General features: G+C 39.4%; 1 long non-coding RNA gene across 2 annotated transcripts in view; it reads left to right on the top strand.

The window, feature by feature from the left end:
* Positions 1-2,378: 2,378 nt before the first annotated feature.
* The window catches only part of LOC126183631 (uncharacterized), a 137,605-nt gene continuing 120,235 nt past the window's right edge, over positions 2,379-19,748 (top strand). The window contains exon 1 of one of the 2 annotated variants that reach the window (XR_007536782.1): positions 2,379-3,018. This is a non-coding gene — a long non-coding RNA (uncharacterized LOC126183631). Of the gene's footprint in view, positions 3,019-12,243; positions 12,455-19,748 lie in introns of those variants that run through there. The other variant, XR_007536779.1, reaches the window with a different exon arrangement.

Here is a 19,748-nt window from a genome sequence, read left to right as displayed (position 1 = left end):
TGATTTATCAGGTTGAAAGTGGCTATTTCAGTTGATTGCTGTGGTCTAAAGCTATGTCGAAATCAAAAAGTAATATTATTATTGTCAAAGAATGCAGTTAATTGTGAAAGGACCACTTTTTCAATAATTTTCGAAAAGCCTGACAGTAGTAATACAGGTCTGTCATCATCATCATCATCATCATCATCATCATTTAAGACTGATTATGCCTTTCAGCGTTCAGTCTGGAGCATAGCCCCCCTTATAAAATTCCTCCATGATCCCGTATTCAGTGATAATATTGGTGCCTCTTCTGATGTTAAACCTATTACTTCAAAATCCTCCTCCTACCCTCTACTGCTGAACCCATGAGTCTCTTGGGTAACCTTGCTTCTCCCATGCGTGTAACATGACCCCACCATCTAAGCCTGTTCGCCCTGACTGCTACATCTATAGAGTTCATTCCCAGTTTTTCTTTGATTTCCTCATTGTGGACACCCTCCTGCCATTGTTCCCATCTACTAGTACCTGCAATCATCCTAGCTACTTTCATATCCATAACCTCAACTTTGTTGATAAGGTAACTTGAATCCACCCAGATTTCGCTCCCATACAACGAAGTTGGTCGAAAGATTGAACGGTGCACAGATAACTTAGTCTTGGTACTGACTTCCTTCTTGCAGAAGAGAGTAGATCATAGCTGAATGCTCACTGCATTAGCTTTGCCACACCTCGCTTCCAGTTCTTTCACAATGTTGCCATCCTGTGAGAATATACATCCTAAGTACTTGAAACCATCTGTAGCTACCCATAAATTGCTAGTCACCTTTTTTATGTAGGGGTATTTCTTTTGCCATTTTCAGTTGCTGTGGCAAGATACCACATCATAAGGATGAATTGAATATGTCTAATAAGGAGAGAGTATGTGCTGCCTTGCTGTCATATTTATAATACAATCTGGAATATCATCAATACTAGTTGAATAAATACTCTTCAGTGAATTAATGGTATTTAGGAGTTCTGTTGGGCCTACTGGACTGAGGAACATGGATATTTTATTTATTTCACTAGATGAAAGTTCTTTCAACCTTGTAAGTTATTAAGTGACTAACCAAATTTTTCCTTCACTAATTTTCCAGCAACAGTTTCATAATAGGAATTGAAGCTGTTTGCAACTGCCCTAGGGTCAGTGACACCCTTGCCATATTGCAATATCACAATACTTTTAGAAGGATGCTCTTTCTTGGGAGTGAGTTTCTTCGATTTTTTGACTTGTGTCTGATTAAAAAACGAAAGATTAAATTGCTGTGAGTGAAACAAGCAGCAGTGACATTTGTATTCTTGTTTATTACAAATATTTGGATGTTCCTTCTGAACATGTCGTGAACTCTGGGTGTGTAGTTATGCAGGAACCTGAGATTAGCAACTTTCATTTCTGAATATGTCGCGATTTTCGAGGATGGGTTTAGGTAGGAACCTAAGAGCACAGTTTAAACTGTTATTGGCTTGAAATTAACATCGTTTCCAGATTTATTTTCACTGGCTGGTGGCAGGAGTGCCACTGTACGCACTTAGAGGCGCCATATGGATTTTTTTCGAGGACAGCACGACCAGTAACGCAATTAAATGACAAAGAATCGATGCCGCATAACGAACAAATGTACTTGCGAATCAAGCAACCAAGAAACATCATGATGTATTCACAATGATCACGTTAATGTGGATCCATACACAATGTAAGGATGGAATACATATTCTTTTTATATGTGGTGAAAAATATTTTGACAGTTTCGACATGTAATATATAATATTACACATGTGAGATGTGCATGAAAATGACATGTCATCAAAATTAGCTAACCGTACAAAGTAAATGAAGGTCAGGTCACTTACACTGCAGCGTACTACAGACCACGTTTTTTTTTATTAAGCTGGACATATGACATATGTCAAATTTCAATTCTATATTGCATTACACCTTACGTAACTAGCAAGTGTTACGCCACCAGGATGTCACAAAAAAACTGTGTATCCCCCTAACTGGCGGATGACGTATGTTAATGAGCGTTTGCTTTTGTAATAAGGTAGCCAGAAAGGGAGTAAGAGGATAATCAGTTCTAAAGTGTATTTCAAGCATAGTTATCTCTTAGTTTTCGTTTGGTTTGGTTTGGTGGAACATTTTGTTAATACTTGCAGCATGAAATGACGTAGATGCATCTGCGAATGTTGATTGGAGTAAAGCTGTTTGAGCGCGAATATGATCATGAAATATTAATCTGACTGGCTGTTCGTTTTGATCAACCAATGAGAGTAAAGCCTTTCCCGCGCATTGGGTTGACTTATATGCCCTGAAAGCAACGGCATGCGAGGAGTCGTGGACTAGCTGCCGAACGAGGTCATGTTAGACGTGTCCGAAAAAATTATTTGTAAAATGAAGAAAAGACTGTTCTATCGCGTTCGGTTTGTATCGCCGTGCAAGCAGATGCAGTTCTGTGAAGTTTGGGAGATTCCGGAGTGTTTGTTGTAGAGAAAACCGCGTGTGAAACTATCGGCCTTTGTAAAGAATTCTGCGTGGCGTGTTCAGTATGCATTTACAGAACATTTTTGGCGAGCATCTTCATTTAAGGAATCCACTGAAAAGGATCGAGTGTGAAACTCATTTCGTAGCAGAGTATTGACTGTATGAATCTCGTAACATTTCGGGTTGGAATTAGCACATTTCTGGCTGTCTTGTGTGTGACATAAGCTGCATGAACTAGTAGTGGATGTGCTATCGACGTAAATATGGGCTTGTTGACACAATAGCTAAAAGACAATAAAAAACATTAGTATCGATAAGCGGACATTTTCAATGAAGGAAGGAAGCATCCCCTTATGCCCGTTATTACTAGAAATTTGCAGGTTTATTTTGTTACCTGAGTTACGCGGACTATGCAATCGTAAGTATGGACGATGGTTTTCTTCAACGCTGCTTTTAACATCGTCTGTATAGTACCTACGAATGCAGAGCAACGGATGGTGAACGAACGCTATACTGAGGTAGGTGGACATTAATTTTGCAGCTTGCTTCATTCAGTGCAAGCGATCAAGAGTCGACCTGCCCTGCCGCACTTTCTCTTACACACTCCTTCCTAGATTATTTGGCTCTAAGCACTATGGGACTTAACATCTGAGGTCATCAGTCCCCTAGAACTTAGAACTAATTAAACCTATCTAACATAAGGACATCATACACATCCATGCCCGAAGCAGGATTCGAACCTGCGACCGTAGCGTCGCGTGGTTCCAGACTGAAGCGCGTAGAACCGCCCAGCCACAACGGCCGGCCTAGATTAATTCACATCACTGTGTTCCCTTTACTGTCTTTCTTCTTTGAATCGCTTCTTACGTTCTTTCTCTCCCCTCTTCTGTTCTGCATTAGTTAACGCCAGTTTATACGGAGATGATGTTACTCGGCAACTTTTACATGCTTAGGGCCTTTGTTTGTTATTTTTTATTTGGGTTTTGGAATGGTCCAAATGACTTTAGCCATCGTTGATGTAGAAAGTATGGAGGGATCAGCTCTTTCTACCTCCCTAAAACTTGGCAAAATATTATTTGAGGCGATGACAGTAGAATTCATGGATTTCATCTCTTCAGAAGTATCAATAGCAATTGTGCCCTTTGGAGAAAGTATTCCACTGTTGTTTTTAAAACTTTGTAGATCTAATCGTGTCATGTTGCCCCCAGAGGGAGCAAAATAGGCTTCAGAAAAGCTAGTGTGATGCATGGGTCAATTCCTGTCACTCTGAAGCCTATGGCAGGGATTATTCCAGTTGACACATTAGGTAAGCCTTGCCAAATAGTTCTGAAACGTCATGTGGCCCAAGTGGTCTGTCATTATGATGCGTCCATTGTCGAATACTTTCACTGTAGTAGTGTTTCAATGGGCCTGTCAATGTCTAGTCCAAGGGCTGCATTTAATGGATTGTATGAAGAAGGCTTATGATGTTAATGAGATTATTCTGGGCAAGATCAACAACCTCAGTATTTTTTCTGTGTCTGTTATGACCATCAAGAATTAGGAGGACAGAATTTTCTGCTGTGGGTGCGGTCTTCTTAATACAGTGTTTGAACCTGTCTGTAAATAGATTCCCCTGAATCCACCCAGAAGGATGGCATCTTCCAAGGGTACGTGTGGTGGTGCTTTCATTAAAATATGTACCATGTTTTTCTTTGGGAAAATCATCAGTGGTGGAATAATATACCTCCGGCACTTATACAACACACAACAGTAATGAGACTCTCCCTCACAGCAGCACTTCAGGGCCCAATCTGCTGTGTGCCTCTAAGACCAGTCACTCGAGGAACCTTGCGTTGCATGGTGGATATGCCAGTTTCATCCACACTGAATATACAATCAGGTGCATACTTATGTTTATTAAGCTCAGCCTCCAGCATGTTAAAAAGTGTGTTTATAGCTTCCTTAGTGAAATCATTAGCATGAGAAAGTGAAGTTGTTGAAGGTTTTAGGGTAGACAGAACACCTTTGTGACAATTCAGGAAGTGGTTGAACCAGGCCCATCCTGCGCTTCAACTCTGAATGGGCGTGAGAATCCATTTTTCTTGCGTATCTGGAAAGCTAAATGCCACTCATCGTCTCTTGTGAGGCCATAGAATTTACATACCATTATAATTAAATGTTTAACAAGTTCGTCTTCCATAGCAGCAGACACAATTGGCTTCTTTCCGATTTATTGACTGACTGCTTCTTCAAAAGGGAAGTCAAGAGCCGTTGTAGGTTCGCTCTAGGCACTGGAAACCATTTACTGCCTTTTTTGAACCCATTCTTTTCTCTGATAGTGCCTGTAAAGCTCTTACCAAGTGCTAGCCAATTTTTTTCTGTTTTATTTCCTCCTATGCATTAACTCTTTATGGGGCAGCACAAAAGGGGCCCAAAGCACCAACTTCGCCATGTTTGTGTACAAGGACTTATCATTGTGTAACCTTAACCCTCTAGTACACCTGGTTTCATATATGTAACGTAAGTTTTATATGGGTTTTACTGGTCTTTAGCGAATACTAGTTCACCAATGCCCACCGTTACACATTTGTAGACGCCATGCAACGCATTCTGTGAGGAATAATTGGAACTATTGTAGAAATATTATCTTTGACCATGTTTGTAACTGCTAAGGTGCTCCAAGGCAGAAGTTGGTCGCCATCATATCTCGCAAGGTATGTGGGATCCTCTGTTTGTGTGGATAATATGTGTAACAGTGGGCATTTAGGGCTATGTTTATGAATGTTCGTATCGTGATGTTTAGGCACTTTCTTCTACTTCCAGTTAATGATTGATGACATTCTAAATAATCCTGATGAAAGTGAATTTTCTGAACAAGATGATGAGGATGATGATGAAATTCTGATTAATGGTAGCATGTATCATGTTGGCAGAGAAACTTGTACTCCAGAGGTGTTGCAAGAGTAGACTGTTTTTGATTCGGGAAATGCTGAGGATTTTCCAGAAGATACAGAGTTGTCATGGATCAGTCGTGACATTACTCCAGAAATTCATCCATTTGTGTAACTTCCAGAAGACGAACCTGAAGACGTGCTCACCCCTTTGCATTACTTCAGATCTCTTGTGACATGGGAAATGCTGGACCTATTGTCATTACCCTAGCTGAGCTGGAGTAGCTTTTGGGTATTTATTTGTGAATGGGCTTATCTCAAATGGCTAGTGTGCAATGTTATTGGGAAAAACATATGGCGTATAATCTGGTTTCTGATATAATGGGTCAAAGCTGCTTGCAGAAACTTGTATCTCTGTTGCATTTCCAGGACAATATTATTATTGCTGAACTAATATAGAAGGAAGATAAGCTATGGAAAAGTCGACCTTCGCTTACATTGTTCTCACAAGCTTGCCTGAGAAAACTGTCCGAGCAGTATCAGTGTGTTGACGAAATAATGATCCCTTTCAAAGGACGTTGTGGTCTTCAACAGTATATACAAAACAAGTCAACAATATGACGATTCAAAATGTGGGCTAGAGCTGGCTTCTGAGGATATTTGTATGATTTTGATGTTTACCAAGGTGCAGCTTCTAAGGCAATAAAGCATGTAACTAGAAAAGGTCTTGGTTACAATGTTGTGATGAAGCTAACTGCAGCATTGGAAGACAATCGCTTTTTTAGGGGTTATGTACACAATTTCTTAAAAAAAATGGCTCTGAGCACTATGGGACTCAACTGCTGAGGTCATTAGTCCCCTAGAACTTAGAACTAGTTAAACCTAACTAACCTAAGGACATCACACACATCCATGCCCGAGGCAGGATTCGAACCTGCGACCGTAGCGGTCTCGCGGTTCCAGACTGCAGCGCCAGAACCGCGCGGCCACTTCGGCCGGCACACAATTTCTTCACATCGTATCATGTTGCTGAGAGCCTACTAAAGGGGGATATTTATTATACAGGCACAATAAGAGCTGGAGATTCAAGCAATGTACTCATCCCGACGAAATGCAGATGAAAGTGCAAGGACGCGGTACTATAGCTTCACAAGTTGACACAGTGGACAAGTTAATCATTGTGAAATGGTATGATAACAAATGTGTTACAGTGTCATCTTCGCTAACAGGTGTAGAGCCAAAGTACATGACAAAAAGTGGGATAGGACTAAGAAAGAACATATTCTTGTCCCAAGACCATCCATTGTTCAAATGTACAATTGTAATATGGAAGGAGTAGATCTTTATGATATGTTGACATGGCTGTACAAATATCCCATAAAATGCAGAAGATGGTATTTGTGTATCTTCTGGCACACAATAACAATAGCTGTTGTCTATAATTCATTTCTTCTGTAAATATTTCCAATGTGAAATCGTCCCTACACACCTGACAAATGCCCAAATACGTTTAACTGAACATGTGTTGGAGCCGTTTTAAACACCCTCTGGTAACTTGTGGTCACAGTGGGAAGTTTCCACCACCAGATACTGTTGTCAACACTCTATAGTTTCCTAGAAAATGACAGTCGAAGTTTTGACACTACTTCATCAGCTCTCGTGTGTAGCATTAAACCAAGTGAGTCGATAACATAGTGGCTAAGAGTATGGTTCTGAATTTTTGTGCTTAGTATTCAAATCCAATCTTAATGCTTTTTTCTCTTTTTTGTCGGGGAAGTACGGTACCGGTATGTGATATCACTGCTATCAATATTTTTTGTGAAATCAAGAATACAATGAAACTGCTGAAAGAGAAATAACCACTTCGAATTTTATTAAAACAGATTTTATGGTCACAAATTTTTACAACCTTATAGGAAAAACAGGTAAATTCTAGTATTCAGTTGTTTTGCTATTACGCTTCAAGAGAACAAGTAGATTTCCTCATGGTGAGATACATTGTAAAAACATTCCAAAGCATAAAAGTCCAGAGTACTACAAACAACCTAGGAAGGCACCTATACCACAGATAAGTATTTCGTCTGAATATCATTAAGAAGAGCAGCCTCGTTAAAGTTACTAAATATTTCGCAACCTGGTGATGATTTGCGGCAAACCAGGGGTATCAAATCATTTTCTCAACAGCTGGAGCCTGCAGTTGATGCCCGATCCAGACGTGTGTTTTGCATTGTTTCCACTTGTGACGTCAGTTTGCTTTGCGAAGAGGACACTTCCATAGTGGGCGAATGTAATTATTCACCTGTCAGTAAAAGCCGTACTATTGACAGAACGTAATATACTTCGTCGGAATTAGTTTTAATGAGCACGTCGATATTACGATTTCATCGACAACCGACCATCGTACACGGAGGGATAGCTTTGCCCGTCCCACGACTCAATAACGCACGGAAACGGTTCAAACTGAAAATGCAAGTCGTCAAGCGATTTTCGCTTGAAAAATCGTCACCAGCAGTTATATTGTTAGCTAATTGTTACGAGTAGACGATACTTTTCGTTCCTTTCGCTTAAGAATGACATATTCGAATATTCGACACATTAATGTAGGCACTTTTTGTTCCTTGTTTGCCGGTCGTAGTGGCCGTACGGTTCTGGGCGCTACAGTCTGGGGCCGAGCGACCGCTACGGTCGCAGGTTCGAATCCTGCCTCGGGCATGGATGTGTGTGATGTCCTTAGGTTCGTTAGGTTTAATTAGTTCTAAGTTCTAGGCGACTGATGACCTCAGAAGTTAAGTCGCATAGTGCTCACAACCATTTGAACAATTTTTTTTTTGTTCCTTGTTTCACATTCTCATCACAAATGCTTCTCCTTTCATGTTATCAGTAGGTGGAGTCGAACTTGCATTGCAATGATTCATTTCTTTAATTATCTTCGCAGCGTTTGAGTCCTGTTTTTCTGCCACCGTGAAAGATTTTCTTGCACGGTTTGCTTTCCTGATCTGGAACTATATGTTATTCACAGCTCATGAAATTTCTTTGTGGGTGTTCGCATTTTGTAATCAGTGTTATGCTGTCTTTCATTTTCGTTATTGTGTGCCAGAGGTCGTGCCAATGAATGGTGAATGAGTTTCTTAGTTTGCAGTTTCCTGAAGACAGAAAACAAAAGTAGCTATGGCAAGAATTGACAGGGAGAGCAGCCCAAATAATTCCCTCTGCTCTTTACTTATGATTCTTAAGTTGCAGTCATTTTATCTGGATACGGTATATCACTACTGATTAGACCCAAATCATCGTTACAGAAAGGAAAAAAAAATATTATTGGCCTATATTAGGTATTTCGATGTACAAGCTTCCTCAGTGTTAGCCAACTTAAGATACACATTGAATGAGCAAACGTAGTTTGCCTGTCTCTAGTTTAATAGAGTATTGCCAAAACTGTTGAATACGTTTGGCGACTATGTGACCGCCACTTTGCTTCTTGGGGTGGTTCAGAATTATCTTGATAAATTCACTCGATATCTTTTTGTCATTTAGATTAAATATTCTGAATTACTCTCACTTAAGGGACGACATAGAGGTATGAAAATTTCTGTTTCTGAGACCAGGAAGCTTGTTCCAACAGAAACTGTAGTTTACTTCGCCATTTACGTTGTGATTAATTCTCCGTCTTAGTCATCATTTGGACAACAAAGGAACGCTGTCTGATGCAACTGTATGGTGCCTTAGTGAGAAAGTGTTCTCCGATCTAACAGAAAACTGCGTAAATTTTCGGTTCTAATCCCCTTGGAACATGATTTTAACCAATCAGTAAAAAAATTCTAAGATAAATCCTCCCAGTAAGTATCTTCGCCAGCTTGATTCTGTACCCTGTTGATATAAAGGCGAAAAACTTGCCGAATTTCACACTTGTTTATGACTGATTTGTCTGTTTCCGTCAATTGTACCGACTTAATTGAAGCACTGAATCATTTGTTAACTGAATGCTATCACAGTATGACTGTGGACTGAACGTAGACACAGACTGTTTTGAAGCTGAAATTGCATATTATCCTAATTCGTGATAATATGTCGTACTTTATTTATTAAAAAAGACTTTTTGCGTAGTTATAATGCATTTCTATTAGTACAGTGCATACTAAATATTGTTATTCTCGTTAGTTTATTGAACGCAGCAGATGAACATAAGAGATAAGTTAATAAGCCGCAGTATAATCTCCCACGTTACCTAAAACAGTTTGAGAATGTTCAGATATACAATGGAAAAACAGTCAAAGTGGCACATTTCACTTTTATTTACTTGATGACTAGTTTTAGGTCAGGACCCATTTTCAGAACATCCAGACGGTCAAAACAGTATCTCTTAAAATATGAGAACCATGTCAAGACAACGAACATATACGAATAACAAAGTGCAAATGAACACTCACAGAGAATTCAGATACTCTGTAACTGTTCACTTGCACTGATGACCATCTACCTAGTAGCAGGTATGTCCATCTTTGAAACAGATAACAAGGGTGACACATCATGGCATGAAAATAATGAGGCCTTGGTATGTCGCTGGAGGGAGTTGGCACCACATTTGCACAAACAAGTCACCTAATTCCCATAAACTGTGGGGAGGGGGACGATGAGCTCTGATACCACATTCAGTCACATCCTAGATGTGTTCGATTGGGTTCAGATTTGGTGAATTGGGGGGCCAGCACATCAATTGGAACTCGCCGCTGTGTTCCTCAAACTACTCCTTCAAACTCCTGGCCTTGTGACATGGCGCATTATCTTGTTGAAAAATGCCACTGCTGTCGGGAAACATGGTCACGAAGGACACATGGACAGCATGCTCACTGATAGTACATGCACCACGCCTTTGTCTGACTACCAGTCACTACTCGGGTTGATGCTGCTATCGCCTGGATGGGTTTATATCGATAGTAGGTCGGTGATCATAGTGTTCTGGCTGATCAATGTATGTTTGTTATCTTGACATGGTTCTTATGTTTTAAGAAATATCATTTTGACTATCTGGATGTTCTGAAAATGGGTCCAGAGTCAGAAATAGTCATCAAGTAGATAAAAAGTGAAATTTGCAACTTTGGCTGCTTTTTCGTCGTATTGACTAACACAGATTGCTGCCATGCAATTATTCCGACATTCTGGAAGTTCATAAATGTTCGGATAGCTTTCTAGCTTCATGCCCATAGACAATATGCTGATAGCACTTCGTCTCCTTGCATCTTATGCTGTGTTAGCATAACAATAAGGCGAGAGATCACGTGAGCTCCATCACTGACTGCATCTTGTGACTTTGGGACCAAAAGGCTACTTGGCAAGTAACATGCAAAGAAGCACCACCACTGCACAGGCACATCTTATAGTCTTCGTGATAGCCTATGAGGCCCACAGTGCGCATCTGTAGCCTATTTTTGGTTGGAAACTGTATATACTATATATACTGTATATACTACACAGTGTGTATGCATGTTGGAATGAGTGCTACAAACTCCAAAATCTGCAAGCCATTCAGCACATCTTTCATCAGACTGATAGCCTACTTGTTCTGATGTGTTATACCATAATTATTGTCAGCTGCACATCCAGGTATGTCGAGTTCCTCGGGCTTGTACCTAATTGCCCCATATGGATTGCAGCCTTTTATCCAGTAGATGAAACTGTATGTATCTGTATAAATTACCTAGGGATGAAGAAGATGCTGCCGGTGATTCTAGTAAGACTCGTCGCCAAACAGCAATATTTCTGGATGTTTCTGTAGTGTAGAATATATCTCTGTTTATTCCCCAGTGTTATCATTACCTTGAGGACAGAACGATTGTTCGGGACTAGGGGGTCCAGACACAGTGCAGATCACTGTGTACATCGTACAAATTGATGGGCTACACCAGGTCTTGCCTACAAGACACATCCCTCACCAACATCCACAGCCACATTTTGGATCTCTTTTTCCAGTCCGACAATTTGATCTTCAGGCAGCCATCAGAACCCTCCGAATGGTAGAGACAATTGCATGGCATGCCTGTAGAGACTGTATACATCCAAGTAAAGGGTATAACTCAAATCGTTAGAGGGCCTGTACTCCTCCTCATTCATTTGCGGGTTATTCGCCTCGGCATACCTGTGCATACACTGGAAAAGTTCCCTACGAATCCTACATTCGACAAAAAGCAACAAATCAACACTGGTCAACAGTTCGACGTCGACACACGTCTTTTTTCATATTATGTACCATGAAAACTGGTTTGGTGCAACAGAAGGCAGGCTCCTGAGTGTATGTATCCATGCATAGGTTCCAGAACTTCTCAAAACTTTCTGACAGCTGACCCATGTATGTATCCATGCACAATTTAACACATCTCTCTAAATTAGATATGTGGCTCTGATGATATGCATATCTTCCTTATGTATTGTCTCAGAAAATTTCTAAAGAGATGTGTACAATAATTGTAATGAAACCAAGAAGCATAGTGTTATTTGTTGCTTGGTTCTATTGGAGAATGAGATGTAGTTTTCTAGTTTGTCATGTGTGACACTGACCTTTTCATTCTTCAAGCCGAAATCAACTAAGTGCTCAACAAGAAAGTGAGCACCATTCCTGCTCAAATTATGGAAGAAGATAGGTACGTATCATGGCAGTTTTTATTGTAAGTTGGATGCACTGTGAACTGCACCATGGAACTTCCCCATTAGATGAGAGTGGTTTGAATGTGCATTTTCCACATCTCTAACCAAAGGCAGCCCACAAACATGACATTTAACTGCCTGCTTGGATAAAGCATCATTCTAACTTGATTTGGCCATAAGAATGTCATAGCTACAAAAAACATTAACGTGCCATTCAAATTTTTCAGGCTCAGAGAGTAACCATCTGCAGCATTATCATTGACATATGATTCGAATTTGTTGAGATTGGAGTCATACAAGCATATAACTTGATACACAGCTGCACATGGTATATGTCATTAAGTGAAAGTGGTATGAGAGTCTTTGGGATACCTTCACAATGAGCCACAGCTACTAGTAAGCACTCAAGATCAGCATTTACAACGAAAGGACAGTATTCCTGGTGGTGAGTATTTTTAAACTCTAAGAACTATTTAACCTTGGCGAGCATTTCCGTATGTACTGGTTCCTAGCTCGCGAAATCACATGTTTTTCTACATACTAATGCTTAGTGAAAGTGATGAGGCATCTGTGCTAAAAATACATCCCCCGTTTATTTTTACTCGCTTGAGAGGGAAGTAGGTGGGAAACGCTTTTGATCCAGACGTAGTGATACAGCTCGCCTTTGGATAACAGGAGTCAGTCTTCATGTTTGGGATGCTGACTGGCTACTTCGGAAAAGTAGAGGGCTCCAACTACTTTACACTTAACTTTTTTCTGCTTAGTGTAATCTTCATCATCTCCTGGCATGCATTTTTCATCTTCCTGCAGATCATAAATATGAACTGAATAATCAAGGTTCTGCTCTAGAAATTTGGGAGTTTTTTGCATTTTGATGGGAATGAGATGCCATTGAAGTTATAATGTCCACAGACAATAGATGTTTCATATGTATCCATAAGATATACATATTTTGGGTAATTTCTGATGCATATCAGAACTGACCATGCAAAGTAATATTTGTCCCCTGTCATCAGTATTCTGGACATTAATATGTGTTGTTTTAGCAGAAATATCTTTGGGAAGAGAGATAAATTGGGGCTCCCATTAACTGGATCAAACATACAAGAGTACAAATCAAGGTGGAGTACATGGCTGAGCGCCTTACCAGTACCACGTTCTCACATATCAGTAAAATGGCTCAGTATGATGCTCTTGGTAAAAGTTCCGTAGACTCTGCAATTGACTTGCCCCATGATATGATGCCATCTGGCCTCTAAATTTTGACAATGCTTTTCTCCACAGTCTTATTGCCTTCTTTGGGAGGGAACATCAATTCATAGTGCAGAGCTTCTTTGCACCTAATGGCAGCATACAGAAAGCCACTGACGATTCCAAGGAGCGCCCTTTCCAAAACTGCTTGCAAGTATGAAGAAATGTAGCAGGATTTCAATAACCTGCATTATTGTTGTCAATGCAGAATCACAAAATCCTGTCTCTGAAAGCGGCAGCAACCACAGAGTACTCCAATGGAGCTGCATGATTTACCTTTTGATCTGTAGCAGGGTGGGCTTGGTGACTGCTGCTACTAGACCTAGGTCGCTGTTGTGATGGTGGTAATGGTGGCTGATTGCAGACAGAACATAGCATTGTATGCAAGTGTGAATTATTATTATTATTATTATTATTATTGTTATTATTGGCAGAAGAGAAGTAGTAATACAATCTGCCTCTCAATGACCAGTGCCATCCCCCATGAGCTCTGGCTGTTATTTGTTAAAGCTCAATGTTGATAACATGTATCCATTCAAGAACAATCAGGCCAAAATCCCATAAGCTCTGAAAGGAAAATGGCGTGAGGAATAGCTGTGATTGATCAATATCGACAGCACCTGCTCGATCACCCACAATCAGGCCAAAACCCTTCAAGCTCTGAGTGGAAAACAGTGCCATGGCCAGTGGCACCTCGATGCTGATAGCACCTGTAGAAAAAAGAATGGGAATACATAAATGAAAAAAAATGATACTTCCTTGCAGATTAAAACTGTGTGCCAGACCGAGATACGAACTCGGGACCTTCGCCTTTCGCGGGGAGATGGTAGAGCACCTGCCCGTGAAAGGCAAAAGTCCCGAGTTCGAGTCTCGGCCCGGCACACAGTTTTAATCTGCCAAGAAGTTTCATATCAGCACACACTCCACTGCAAAGTGAAAATCTCATTCTGAAAAAAAATTGACATACACACAGAAAAATGTTCAAATGTGTGTGAAATCTTATGGAACTTAACTGCTAAGGTCATCAGTCCCTAAGCTTACACACTACTTAACCTAAATTATCCTAAGGGCAAACACACACACCCATGCCTGAGGGAGGACTCAAACCTCCACCGGGACCTGTCGACATACACACACATATTCGTAAATATGTGTACTTTCATTCACCCTCCTCTGAATCATTCATGAGGAGAGCCATTGTCTCATCATCAAAAAGCAGTGAGAAGCTTGAGTGCTTACTCGTTTTGTCATCACTGGTATCAGCAGACTATCGTTGCTTCATAATCGATCCTCTAGTTGTCAGTGATGAGGATCGGACTGGAAATGGGCAGGAGCCGGTCAGTGCTAATTATTTATAGATGGTGGTGTGGATGCACACATCACGACAGCATGAGACAGCAAGTACATTTTTGAAGCGGCATTTTGTGATACAGACAAATGTCGGTACATATAAGTCACATGCTCATGCCTGCCTGTGCAGGGCATTGAAGCAAAGAAAAAGAGTACACTTTCCAAACGAGGGTTGTACATCAATTCACATATTGGGGTTTTTCAGTGTACAAAGAGGCCCACATTCGAATATGCCAGCAGTATGATGTAGACTGCTCATGATTTAAGTGGTGTATTGAGGAAGTGTCTAAAATTATCTGTGCAATTCTTAACGAGCAGCAAAGGCAATATATGTTAAATACTTACCTGAAGACTGTAAGTGGGGTGGTGGAAATATGAAGTGAATAAACAAATGCAAAGTGTTTTTTTCAAAAAAATATTTGTTGATCATCCTACTTAAAACTAGTTGTACATTATCTGAAACACACATACAACTGCTGCTGTTGTCGCCATAAATTTGCCTGAATCTTTAAATTTGTTACTTGTTGTATGTCTCTTGAAGATGTCATGCAGATACAACACTCTTTCACAGTATTTGACATAAACTGTGATTGGAGGTTCGAGGCAATGTCACCCTATTTTCATATGATGCTCCCTCAGCAGCCAAGCGATTTCCATGATAACAGTAAGTCAGCCATGCAATGGTTTAAAGAGTCTTAGCACAGTATACTAAACGGTCTGGGCAAAACAACAATTGTGGAACACACAAATTATTGACACTCATCATAAAACCCCTGTATATCTGCAGTGATGTTTTCACTCTTAGATGTAACTATGAGACTGTAGCATCTGGTGCAATACCTCTATATTTACACTGCACATTATATGATTCCTGTAAGGGGCGAGTAATTTACAATACGGTCAAGCAGTAATAATGCATACACTATGGTGGCTGTAGGGAAGTTTTGCGACGATTCAAATTCAGTACACATGTCTATAGTCCTTGTTTTGAGAGTCTCATTTTGCTTTGAGAAATCTATGACCACTGTTTGTGCAAACTCTTTATACTTCCTAGGACTAAGCATGCATCCAATGTCATAGCCCTCATGGTAAGAACAGCGAAACCTTGCATCCATATCGTAGAGTAGAAAGACACTGTCATTTTCCCAGTGAAAATGTACATTATCACATGGAAAATACTCAGAACTTATTACAAATGAAAAGACACACAGCACTGGTGTAATACCCTATAATATTTATTATTTATGTCAAAAACCGATTTTTGGCTATTATGCTACCATCAGGTACAAAGATAAGTATGTGATGCAGTGAAATTTTGCTGCATCAAAGATCTTAAATTAGTCCATATACAGAGTATCTCCATTTCCAGAGATGAACATGTCAGTGTCAGATTGAGGAATAACAATAGGCATCAGTGACCATATTCATACTTTCAAGATTTATAAGGAACCTACCACCAGTGATATTGTAATACTTGTCAATTCCCAACACCCAGTGACCCATAAACACACTGCTCTTCATTCAATGATACATCACCTAAGGTCCATCCCCATGATCGAAGACAAATTCGAAATGGAATCAAACAGGGGAACAGAGCACAGCCACAGACAACATTTTTATTCATTCTTCATTACTAGATGGGCATTCTGTTAGTAAAAGGGTGAATGGCCTTTCAGACCATGATGCACATATTTTAACACTAAAAGGCTTTTGTACTCAAACAAATGTCACATATAAATACAAACTATGTAGGAGAGTTAATCCAACAGCAATAGAGAGTTTTTAAAACCTTGTCAAGGAATAAGAGTGGCAAGATGTTTACAGTGCCAATAAAATAGATGATAAACATAATGCTTTCCTTAACACATTTCTCATGCTCTTTGAGAGTTGCTTTCCATTAGAATGTTCTAAACGGGATACTAGCAGTAGTGGGCAGCCTGGGTGGCTGACTAGTGGGATAAGGATATCATGTAGAACAAAGCGAGAATTATATCAAAATGTTAGAAGTAGTCACAAACAAGCTACAGTAGCCCATTACAAACAGTACGTAAGGCACTTAAAAATGTTATTAGGAAGGCAAAGAGTATATGGTATGCAAATAGAATAGCTAATTCACATGATAAAATTAAAACAATATGTTCAGTTGTGAAGGAAATGTCTGGTCAGCAGCACAAGGTCAACAAAATAAAGTCAGTTCGTAGTAAAAATATTTCTGTTACTGATAAATCAGATATATGTACAGTATTTAAAAATTGTTTTCTGAGCATTTCTGGTGAATTAAATAAAAATTTAGTTTCTGCAGGGAATCATATAACTTTCTTGGAAAATGCCTTTCTGAGACGGATGTCTGAAATACTCCTCTATGATACAGACAAGGGGGAGATTCAGTCAATAATGAAATCACTGAAGACTAAGGACTCTCATGGTTATGATGGACTGCCTTGCAGGCTATTAAAGTACTGTGAAGCACATGTTAGCCCTGTATTTAGCCATATTTGTAATTTTTCCTTTAGGAATGGTCAGTGTCCTGAACAATTAAAGTATTCAGTGGGAAAGCCACTTTATAAAAAGGGAGAAAGGGATAATTTAAACAATTTTAGACCTATTTCTATGTCATCAGTGTTTGCTAAAGTTATTGAAAAAGCTGTGTATGTAAGGATAATTGATCATTTTATGTCACACGATTTGCTATCAAATGTACAGTTCGGCTTTAGAAGTCGTTTAACAACTGAAAATGCTATATTCTCTTTTCTCTGTGAGGTACTGGATGGGTTAAACAAAATGTTTCAAATACTAGGCATATTTTTTGATTTAACTAAGGCATTTGATTGTGCTGATCACAAAATATTGCTCCAGAAGTTGGACCATTACGGAATATGCAGAGTACCTCACAACTGTTCACCTCTTTGTTTAGCAACAGACAGCAAAAGGTGAATGGAGAATGGCTGTAATGTGGGGTCTGAGTGGGGTACGGTCAAGTGGGAGGGGGGGGGGGGCGCCCCAGGGATCAGTGTTGAGCCGCTCCTGTTCCTTATTTATATAAATGATGTGCCCTCTAGTATTACGAGTCACTCTAAAATATTTCTGTATGCTGATGACACTAGCTTGGTAGTAAAGGTTGTTGTGTGCAGCATTGGCTCGGTTTCAAATAGTGCAGTTCATGACATAAGTTCATGGTTTGTAGAAAATAAACTAATGCTAAATCACAGTAAGACTCAGTTTTTACAGTTTCTAACACACAATTCAACAAAACCTGATGTTTTAATTTCACAGAATGGGCATATGATTAGGGAAACTAAACAGTTCAAATTTCTGGGTGTTCAAATAGATAGTAAACTGTCACGGAAAGCCCACGTTCAGGATTTTGTTCAAAGACTTAATGCTGAAATTTCTACTATTCGAACGGTATCTGAAGTGAGTTATCGTTCGACACGAAAACTTGTCTACTTTGCTTATTTTCATTCACTTATGTCGTATGGTATTACATTCTGTTGTAACTCTTCCCATTCTAAAAGGGTATTTGTGGATCAGAAACGGGTGGTTCGGGCAATAAGTGGTGTAAGTTCACTAACCTCTTATTGATTCCTGTTCACGAGTCTGGGTGTTTTGACACTGGCCTCTCAATATATATATATTCCTTACTGTCATTTCGTGTTAACAATATTAGCGTATTCGCAAGAATAAGCAGCTTTCACTCAGTTAGTACTCAGAAAAAATCAAACCTGCATTTGGATCAGACTACCTTAACTCTTGTACAGAAAGGTGTGCGGTACACTGCTGCATCCATTTTCAATAAGCTACCACAAGAATTCAAATATCTTAGCAATAATCTAAGTGCTTTCAAATCGAAACTGAAGTGTTTCCCCATGGGCCACTCCTTCTATTCTGTTGAGGAGTTCCTTGAAAAATTAAGCTGAGTCTTGTTGTACTGTTGATTGTGTTTACTTAAACTTATGGATTAACTTTTTTCTGGTTCATAAGCATTTTATTTTTATCTGTTATTACTTTTATGTTGTAATTTCATGTAATGACACGTTCCGTGACCATAGAGATTTGCTCCTCTATTTGGTCCTATGGAACTTGACATGTAAATGAAATAAAATAAAAATAGCATCAAACAACGGCTACTCTCCCATCTTGGTGGACTCCATAATCTACAAAAAGCAGAAACACAATGTGTACTCTCTTCTTTACTCTATTCTCAATCCACAGCGTCAATAATGCAATAAATGTTGCACAGTTCCATATTTTGGAAAAGTCTCTGAGGATGTAGCCAGAAAGCTTAAATACAGGAATGTAAAAACATCATTTTATGTGTGAAACAGTATTGGACACGCCAACCCAATGGTAAAGGCAGCACTCCAGCTTTGGGAAAGAGTGGAATATATAAAATTACTTGCAACTGTGGCAAACTCTATGTAGGTCAGTCTGGCAGGGCAATATGTACCCACTTGAAAGAATGTCACAGATATTGGAAACTCAGAAAAGGAGACTCTGCTCTTGCAGACCAACTGCTTAAGGAATGACATAGTTATAAGGTGAAACACACAGTATTACATGGCGTACATAAAGAGGGGAAGATGAACAATGTTGAAACAATGGAAATCAATAAACATATGTTCACCAGCCCAAGCTTAGTGCTGAATGACCAGACACAGTTCCTTACTCACCACTTCCAACTGCAGATACTACTCATAACCACATCCAGGCCATGTTGTAGATGCCCCTCTTACTCACATGCCCCATTTTCCTTTATTTCAATTACTATAATTTCTGCTATTGTATTAAAAAATTACTTTGTATAGTAACAGCTACTTCACTTACCTGCTTAATCTCAACAGTACACCTTATCTGTTTGTAATTTAGAACCTATTATAGACAAAATTGTTTGTTCAGCCACAGCTTTGGAACATGTTATCAAACTTTATTGTTTAATTTATTTTCTTCTAAGAACAACCGTTGTAATTTGTGTATAGTACATTAGTTAATGTGTCACATATTTTATCTTTGTTAAATAATTTTACTTCGCATTTACATTGAAATAATCACTGTTATTTTCTTCTAAGAACAACAATTGTAATTTGTGTACAGTACATTAGTGTATAGTACATTAGTGTATAGTACATTACTTGATGTGT

Source organism: Schistocerca cancellata, chromosome 4 (genome assembly GCF_023864275.1).
Source record: "Schistocerca cancellata isolate TAMUIC-IGC-003103 chromosome 4, iqSchCanc2.1, whole genome shotgun sequence".
NCBI classification, from domain to species: Eukaryota; Metazoa; Arthropoda; class Insecta; order Orthoptera; family Acrididae; genus Schistocerca; species Schistocerca cancellata.
This window is presented reverse-complemented; position numbering and strand designations above follow the sequence as displayed.